The sequence below is a fragment of the Bidens hawaiensis genome, unplaced genomic scaffold (genome assembly GCF_021521415.1).
Source record: "Bidens hawaiensis isolate Kalapana, Puna unplaced genomic scaffold, B.hawaiensis_p1.1 tig00003510_1, whole genome shotgun sequence".
NCBI lineage: Eukaryota > Viridiplantae > Streptophyta > Magnoliopsida > Asterales > Asteraceae > Bidens > Bidens hawaiensis.
Window position 1 is genome coordinate 1,489,345 of NW_027491198.1, and position 9,328 is coordinate 1,498,672.

Genomic DNA, 9,328 nt, shown 5'->3' on the forward strand with positions numbered 1-9,328 from the left:
CTAATCGTTCAGATCAACGTAAACCTAAACCGATTGAACACACAGAAATACTAAACATCAATAATAATAGATTAACCATAAACAATTATACATAATTGTTCTTAGTCACATGAGGAAACTGAAATTGTTACAAACTTTACATCCCAAGTATGATTCGGAGAATACTAGCCAAGCATCGTCATCGATAGATCTTCAATTATAAAATCCGTTTTGTCACGTTTTTAAGACCATCGCATATCGCGATGGCCATAGACCCTACCTGTCGCGTACCGCGGCCTAAGAAAACCTCATATTTGGATTCCTCTCGTCGGGAAACCCAAAATTCATATATTATGGGTCTCGTAACTCATTTTCTAGCTCAAGATATGCTCGTTTTACTTTATGGTCGCATTTTGACAACCCATCTTGTTCAGTTTTAGCATCGGTTTATGATTTCTCATCCATGCTCTTCCCGAATCCTTGTAACACTTCCCAAGACATCAAATCATGCTTCGGTCTTCCCGAGATATCATTCCATGCTCGTACAAGTCTCTCATTTAGCATCTTTAACGATCAATGACCTGAAATACAAAAGCACGTATGAAGTACCAAAGTTCTAGAATAAACGATTAAAACTAAATAATAAACAAACTAAAATATATACAAATTAACCGACCATCAGTGATCAGACCTCTTACATTGTTCACCTATTAAGTCAAAATTTGGTTTCAATATTATAAAATTTCTGAGTCAAGGACTTCCGAATCCTCTTATAAGTTTGAGCATGCATCATTGTTATTTTCATTTGTTTGAGCTTTTTGATATGCTGCAGTAAAACTATGTTTTTATTCATATTTGAATGATCTACAGTGTACGCATGAAATTCCAACTTTGGCCATATAAGCATTTCAATGTCAAACAAAAAAAATAGTCAATCTATTATAAAATATCAAAAAAATGCATCACAAATAGTTCAAGATTCTATTAACATTGACAAACAAAAAAATCATCACGGGTACTATAAAATTAGACATATTTATGAAACACAAAACTTTGCAATTTAACAGAACATCATAAAAATAGAAATTGCTACAATTAATTTCCATTGATTCCCCTTGAGATAGAAAAGTTTGTTACCTGATCATTGACTTTCTCATCAAAGAGTTTTGTGAGCTATAGATACTCATTGATGCACCCAAAATAGAGAAACGAAAATAAAAAACAAATCAGAGGAGAAATTGATAAAGGGGTGTGAAAGAGAAATAGAACATGGGGGGCTTCTTTTCCATTACTCTTCTGTAAACCCCTAGATGTTGTAATACAAAGTGACAATTAAAAATCAAACAAACGTAATCTATGGAAAAGGACTTTGAAAGGAATAACTTTTTCAACATTAGCTACCTATTATTTGAAGGGCTATCAATTGAAGGAGCAGGTGATGAACTTGTAGCGCCTAAATAGATAAAAGATCCAAGGGATCAAAATGCGTCTTAATCATTTGGGGATGAACGGACCAAGGGAGAGAGAGCGTCTTCTATAACTGCTTTGATCTTGTAAGGCCCCGTTCCCGGTAGCCATACTTTAGTATCGGATCTACTCATAAACACAGTTCTTGCAATCAGAGTTAATTAAAACTTTCGCGGAAACATTTACTTGAAGCATTCGTTACAAAACATTCAATCTCTTCTTTGATACCATAAAACAAATCATTATATTTAAAACATCTTTTCTTCCATCTTCAGATGCCAACCGTTCAATCCATGCCATGTGTCATCCTCATGCCTTCTCGATAAACATATATATACCTGCGTGCATACTAAAAGTCAGCTACGTTGAGTGAGTTCTAATTAATCAGGCGACATACAATACATACACATATATTACATACATACATATCTTAACCTTGTATAACTATCCATAAGAGGACGTCACATAATATCTATTAAAAGAACTATTACTATTTCCCTACTATTTATATTCTCCATAGAAGGAACATCCTATATACTTCCATAGGAGGAACACTATGCTTTCCATCAAAGGAACACGGGGCTTTCCATTAAAGGAACACTATGCTTTCCATTAAAGGAACACTATGCTTCCCATCAAAGGAACACGAGGCTTTCCATTAAAGGAACACTATGCTTTCCAATAAAGGAACACTCTGTATATTATCCGTATAGGGAACTCTGTATATAAGTTATCACTTAATATCCATATAAGGAGACAATCATAGCTATCCTTGGCAATACATGTAATATCCGAAGATCGTTCACGTATCGACAAGTAATCATCCCTACATTTCATAAAATATCCATATCTTTATTTATAACCTAACGGTACATGCAGTATCCGAAGATCGTTCACGTACCGACAAGCAATCATTCATACATTTCACATCATTCATATAAGGGATACACGTATCACATAGGATAAGTGTATTAACAAACATATCGAGTATGCACACAGCCCCGAAAACATAACAAGGAAATGGGGCTAGAAACTCACCTGAACTCGGTTACTTCTTCTGCTAACGGTTACTCCTTCTTGAGCCGTGCGCGTCTAACTGTTTAATAATTACAGTATTAAGTACCGCTCTAGTAATCTCATTGCTACTTAATTAGTCTTACACGTCTAAGCTATTTTACTTCATTAAATCATTACCTGGTTAGCTAATCGTTACTCATTAACCTTTAAAGGTATCTTTCATAAATTGCCAAACTCCAAGGGCTGTTATGTAATTATATAATTCTTTTCTAAGTCCAGGGACCATTCTGTCTTTATATTAAACTCCTAGTTCGTTACTTTGCCCTTAACGAATTGGGTAAAGAATCATCCTTTGATTCGCTAAGCTCCCATAACGAACTAGCTAACGAATCACCCTCTGATTCCCTAAGCTCCCATAACGAACTAGCTAACGAATCACCCTCTGATTCGCTAAGCTCCCATAATGAACAAGCTAACGAATCACCCTCTGATTCGCTAAGCTCCCATAACGAACTAGCTAAAGAATCACCCTCTGATTCGCTAAGCTCCCATAACGAACTAGCTAAAGAATCACCCATAACGAATCACCCATAGTTCTTATCCAGACTTTGACTCAAGGGTCAAAGTCAAAATCGTCAAGAACAATAAATAGTCAACAGATCTTAGATCTGCAATTAAACCTTCGTTTCTTAACCAAATATCACGATTTTGGTATCAACGGAATCGTCTGACCAGCGCCTACAAATCCGAACCATCTAATCAGCCAAAATTTCGTGTTTTAAGGGTACGATTTAGGCATAAGGGTTACGGGTTCGTTTATCAATCGATTAACCCATCAAATCTTAACCATTTTCAGTAAGTTTAGCTTTGTTGGATTCGTTTTTACCATACAAACACAGATCTATCATTTCTAGACTAATCCAAACCTAAACGAACAAGTTCTCGATATAAACGTACCGTAAACGAGTCGAACTACGAACACGAGCTGGTCTTTAATGTTGCTTTGGTTCGTCACGACGATCTAGCACCAACAAGCTCGGGTTCTCGCCTTTGGATCTTGGTTTGAATTGTAAGACGGTGTTGTGTGTGTTTTCTAAGGTGTAGGCTATGGTGTAGAGATTGATAATAATGGAAAGGATTAGGGTTTAAGGGGTATTTATACTCCCTTAAGCCCATGGACCTAAGGCCCATCTTTCCCTTTTCGTCCATAATTAAGTCCATCTAAAAGCCTACTTATCCTATCATATTTATTATTATTATTATCCGAAAGAAAAATTGGGATGTTACAGATCAGTGGTGTGGGTGATGGTATCTTCAATGATAGGGTGGGTAATTGGTCCTTCAAATAATCAAATTCTGTGATGAAAGAGAGGGGCGACGATTCAGCAGCCAGCTTTAATACTGTAGGTTCCCTGGATGGATCACACGAGATATCCCGATATACACAGGTGCGGAATCCCTGTGTAGATCGTTACGGACGTAGAACACAAACACACGAACACACGAATACGATACGAACAAACACACGTTATATTAATAACTCAACACGTGATATAATCACAGTTAAAGACTCTCGACCTCACGTCACTTGACTCACACGAACAACTTGAACTACTAAAACGATAAGCCGTAACCTATATAAATACACGACAACTTCGCCTAAGGCGAAGTTGTCCATAACTTCGCTTGGTTAACAAGTTCGCCTAAGCGAACTTGTCAACAACTTCGCTTGGTTAACAAGTTCGCCTAAGCGAACTTGTCAACAACTTCGCTTTAAACAAACAAATACATAAACAATATTACAAACTCGATTACAGACACTAGACATATGAACTACTGACATTTATGCACCAACAGACTCCCCCTTGGCAGTAGCTTCATATCTTGATCTTTCAGCTCTTGTCTCGTAATCCTGTAACTTCAAGCGTGCACTCCTTCTCTAACGCACACCGACACAACCCTTTGATATTTCCTTGCTTCATCCTTCCAAGCAGGAATACAAAAGATCTTTTTCTCGTTAAGCATCTTCAGATCAGCTTGCGATAAGTTAACAAGATGCATCGGATCGTAAACTCTAAGGATCTCTTGTTCATCCTCATCTTCCATCACTGCCTCCGCTGTCTCACAATCAACGAACCACCACTTTAGGTCTTTGAGCACATCCTTGGGCATAAGCTTCATCGGTACTTCTTTAAGGCACCGGATTGGTTTATACTTCATAACCATCCAAGGCTTTCCATCAGCTCTCAAAGCTCTATCCTTGTCTTCAACAAGTTTCCCTTTCTGTGGTTTCAACAGCTCAAACTTCTTTTCCTTTATGCTCTCTTTCCATACGATTTTCCCTATGACTCTAGCCATATTATCGTCACTTCGATTGATCAACCCCAATCTGGCTAAGTCTTTAACCTCACACCGTGAATAGTCGAAACGGGACGAATTCTACACCCGCGTGAATATCCCGAACCACACAATCGAGCAAAAGCTCTGATACCAATTGTAGGTTCCCTGGACGGATCACACGAGATATCCCGATATACACAGGTGCGGAATCCCTGTGTAGATCGTTACGGACGTAGAACACAAACACACGAACACACGAATACGATACGAACAAACACACGTTATATTAATAACTCAACACGTGATATAATCACAGTTACAGACTCTCGACCTCACGTCACTTGACTCACACGAACAACTTGAACTACTAAAACGATAAGCCGTAACCTATATAAATACACGACAACTTCGCCTCAGGCGAAGTTGTCCATAACTTCCCTTGGTTAACAAGTTCGCCTAAGCGAACTTGTCAACAACTTCGCTTGGTTAACAAGTTCGCCTAAGCGAACTTGTCAACAACTTCGCTTTAAACAAACAAATACATAAACAATATTACAGACTCGATTACAGACACTAGACATATGAACTACTGACATTTATGCACCAACAAATACCATAATTGATTTCAATTGAAGGCGCCAATGAATATCAATCACCGGAGGAAAATCTTCTTTTCAACTTGAATGACAATTTTTTTATCTGAAGGAGTTACTGTACTACGAGTTAAGTAAGTGAGATGGCCAATGTTTGTACCCGAAATAACCTATACTTCGATAAAAGTATTATTAAACTAATAAAGTAAACCGGTTAATTTTAATTTTATTACATAAAAGTCATTCTCTAATTAAATTTCTATTAAAGTGACTACAATCTAAAGTAAATTATGTTTCAAACTCTTTAACATCATTACATTATTTAAAATCAATTTCATTATATAACTATTCTTTCAATTGTATACATTAATTTGGACATTTATGTGTAATTAAAAATTGTTCAAATATAAAGGATGGAAACTTTGTTGAGATTGGAGACTATTAAAAACTACAAAAGAGTTGTTAAATTCGGTAATTAAAAACAGAAATAAATAAATTTGTAAATGATTGGAATGTATCATTAAAATTAAAGATGATGATTATTTAGCATTAATAAGCAATTGTAGTGAATATCTAAGATTTTTAAAAATAAATTTGAAATAAGTAATTAACAACATATTAAATTGGTCAAATAGATTAATGGTATTTAATACAAAAAATATTAACTTTTTAGTATAATCAAAAGTAAATTATTTAAATTTCCAGTATACATTAAATTTGTCATTTATGTTAATTAAAATTTGGTCAAATATAAAAGATGTAAAGTTTTAATACATTAAATTTGTCATTTAATTCAAAACATATTAAATTTTTTAGTTTAATGACATTGAATACTATTAAAACTACAAAAGATTGTTGCAAAAGTCGTCAATTTCGGTTTTGTAAAAACATAAATAAATAAATGTGAATATTATTATAAAAAAATTTTCATTTTTATTGGAAATCCAGTAACTAAACAATATACTGTTAATTTTTTTAATTATCACGAAATTATTGTCAACACTTTAGCATCATTACCTTATTTAACAATAAATTTCATTAGATATTTCTTTCATTACCTTATTTAACAATAAATTTCATTAGATATTTCTTTTTTTCAATTTTATACATTAATCTTGACATTTATGCCTAATTAAAAATTGATCAACTATACAAGATGGAAAGTTTTATTTTCTGTTTACTTTATTAGTTTAATTTTTAATTTAGCCTGAATAAATTAGACAAATTGTTAATTCTTGACATTTATGTTTAATTAAAAATTGTTCAAATATAAAATATGGAAATGTTATTGAGATTGGAGACTAATAAAAACTACAAAAGAGTGTTCAAAATTCGGTTCTTAAAAACAGAAATAAATAAATATACAAATGATCGGAATGTATCATTAAAATTAAAGATGATGAATATTTATCACAAATAAGCAATCATAGTGAATATCTAAGATTTTTTAAATATAAATTTGAAATAAGTAATATACAACATATTATATTTGTCAAATAAATTAATGTGTATTTAATATAAAACTTATTAACTTTCGAGTATATTCAAAAGTAAAGTATTTAAATTTTTAATATACATTAAATTTGTCATTTATACTAATAAAAAATTTGGTCAAATATAAAAGATGGAAAGTTTTTTGACATTGAAAACTATTAAAAACTTCAAAACATTGTTGCAAGAGTGGTCAATATTGGTTTTTAAAAACAAAAATAAATAAATGTAAATATTATTATCAAAAACTTTCCTTTTTTTAGAAATTTACTAACTAAACAATATACTATTAATTTTTTTAATTATCATGAAATTATTGTCAAGACTTTAGCATCATTAAGTTATTTTACAATAAATTCTTTAGATAATTCTTTTTTCAATTTTATACATTAATCTTGACATTTATGCCTGACGAAAAATTGGTCAAATATAAAATATGGAAAGTTTTTATTTTCTATTTAGTTTATTAGTTTATTTTTTAATTTGAACGAAATAATTTAGACGAATCGGTAATTCTTGGCATTTATGCCTAATCAAAAATTGGTCAAATATAAAAGATTTAAATTTTATTGAGATTGGAGAATATTAAAACTAAAAAAGAGTGGTCAAATTCGGTTCTTAAAAATATAAATAAATAAATGTATAAATGATTAGAATGTACCATTAAAATTAAAGATGATGAATATTTCAAAATAAATAAGCAATTATAGTAAATATTTAAGATTTTTTAAATAAAAATTTGAAATAAGTTCACCATATATTAACTTGGTCAAATAAATTAATGTGTTTTTAATACAAAACTTATTAACTTTCAAGTATATTCAAAAGTAAATTATTTAAATGTAACATCCTAAAATTTAATGTTGAATAAAGAAAGTTACGTTTAGTGAATTCGCGTTATTAATTATTTAATATCGAGTAAGGAGCGGATCATGGACTTGGATTAATTGAGATGGGTTAAATGAGAATGGGCCTTAGGTCCATGGGATTTAAGGGATATAAATATCCCCTAAACCCCAAACTATCATTCATTTCACCTTATTTTCTAACACTCCAAAACACACACACCACACACCAAACCCCGCCAGCCGGCCGAGGAGAGGGGCGACCAGATCCGAGAGAGAGAGAGAGAGAGAGAGAGCGTTGGTTGTGATTAAACAAGTAAACGAGATCCAAACAAGCTCAAAAAGGTATGATTCTTGATATTTGAAGTTTAATGATCCAAGTTTTATAGTGTAGATACGACCGAAAATGGTTGGGAAACGTAGTGGGTGATGTCGAACCATAACAAGGGTGTTAAAATCGCCAAAATGCTTGATAGAAACCAAAACAGCGGCTGATCTGGGCAACTTCGCCGCGAACTGAGCAACTTCGCCTTCAAAGCGATAACTTCGCCTTCAAAGCGATAACTTCGCCTGAGGCCAAGTTCGCCTAATTGATAACTTCGCTTACGACCAAGTTCGCCTAACTGGTAACTTCGCCTAAAGCCAAGTTCGCCTGATGACAACTTCGCCTAGAGCTAAGTTCGCCTGAGGTTTAACTTCGCCTAAAGCCAAGTTCGCCTGATAACTTCGCCTAGAGCTAAGTTCGCCTAAGGTTTAACTTCGCTTAAAGTCAAGTTCGATTAGAAAAGAAATTAAAAATCTAATGAAAAATGTGTTAAGACAGTTAATGGAAATAAAATTTTTCCAAGCTGACTTGGCAGCTCGACCCCAGCCAGGGGCTCTGCCCCTTGGACCCTGCTAGGGGCTGCCGCCCCTAGACCCCGCTGCCAGGGGCGCTGCCCCCGGACCCCCGTTCGTTGTGGGTTATATAAAGATAGAAATACATTATGAGAAGTGATAGTTAATTGATACGTATAGTTGTTATACAGTCAGCCGTGCACAACTGAAGAAAGGGATTACGATTAACGGTGAACGTAACCGTGTTCAGGTGAGTTCTAGCCCCATTCCTTGTTATGTTTTCGGGGCTGTGTGCATACTTGATGTGTTGTTAATACATTTTTCCTAAGTGATAAGTGTATGCCATATGTGATATATGTGATATGCATGAATGATTGCTTGATGGTACGTGAACGATCTTCGGATATTGCACGTACTGTCAGGTTGTAACGTTATAAATAAGGTAAGTATGATATGTATGTTTATGTGTATGAACGTAATAAAGTTAATAAAAGAAGGAAATGACGGTTGTATGGTTGTATGGTTACGAAAAGGGTACCGAGCCCTAATAATACTCGAGGGATGATGTATGGTTGTATGGTAACGAAGAGGGAATCGAACCCTTCTAATATTCGAGAACTAGGGACCAGACCCTTATAATATCTGTAATGTTAGGGAATCGAACCCTTCTAATATTCGAGAACTAGGGACCAGACCCTTATAATATCTGTGATGTTAGGGACCAGACCCTTATAATATCTGTGATGTTAGGGAATCGAA

The 9,328-nt window shown here is 34.0% G+C and overlaps 1 long non-coding RNA gene across 1 annotated transcript; it reads left to right on the plus strand.

Annotated features, from left to right (window-relative positions):
• Positions 1-1,321: 1,321 nt before the first annotated feature.
• Positions 1,322-3,865, plus strand: LOC143623661 (uncharacterized). The gene is made up of 3 exons (XR_013151938.1): positions 1,322-1,466; positions 1,508-1,532; positions 3,758-3,865. It is a non-coding gene; the product is annotated as an uncharacterized LOC143623661 (long non-coding RNA).
• The last annotated feature ends 5,463 nt before the right edge of the window (positions 3,866-9,328 follow it).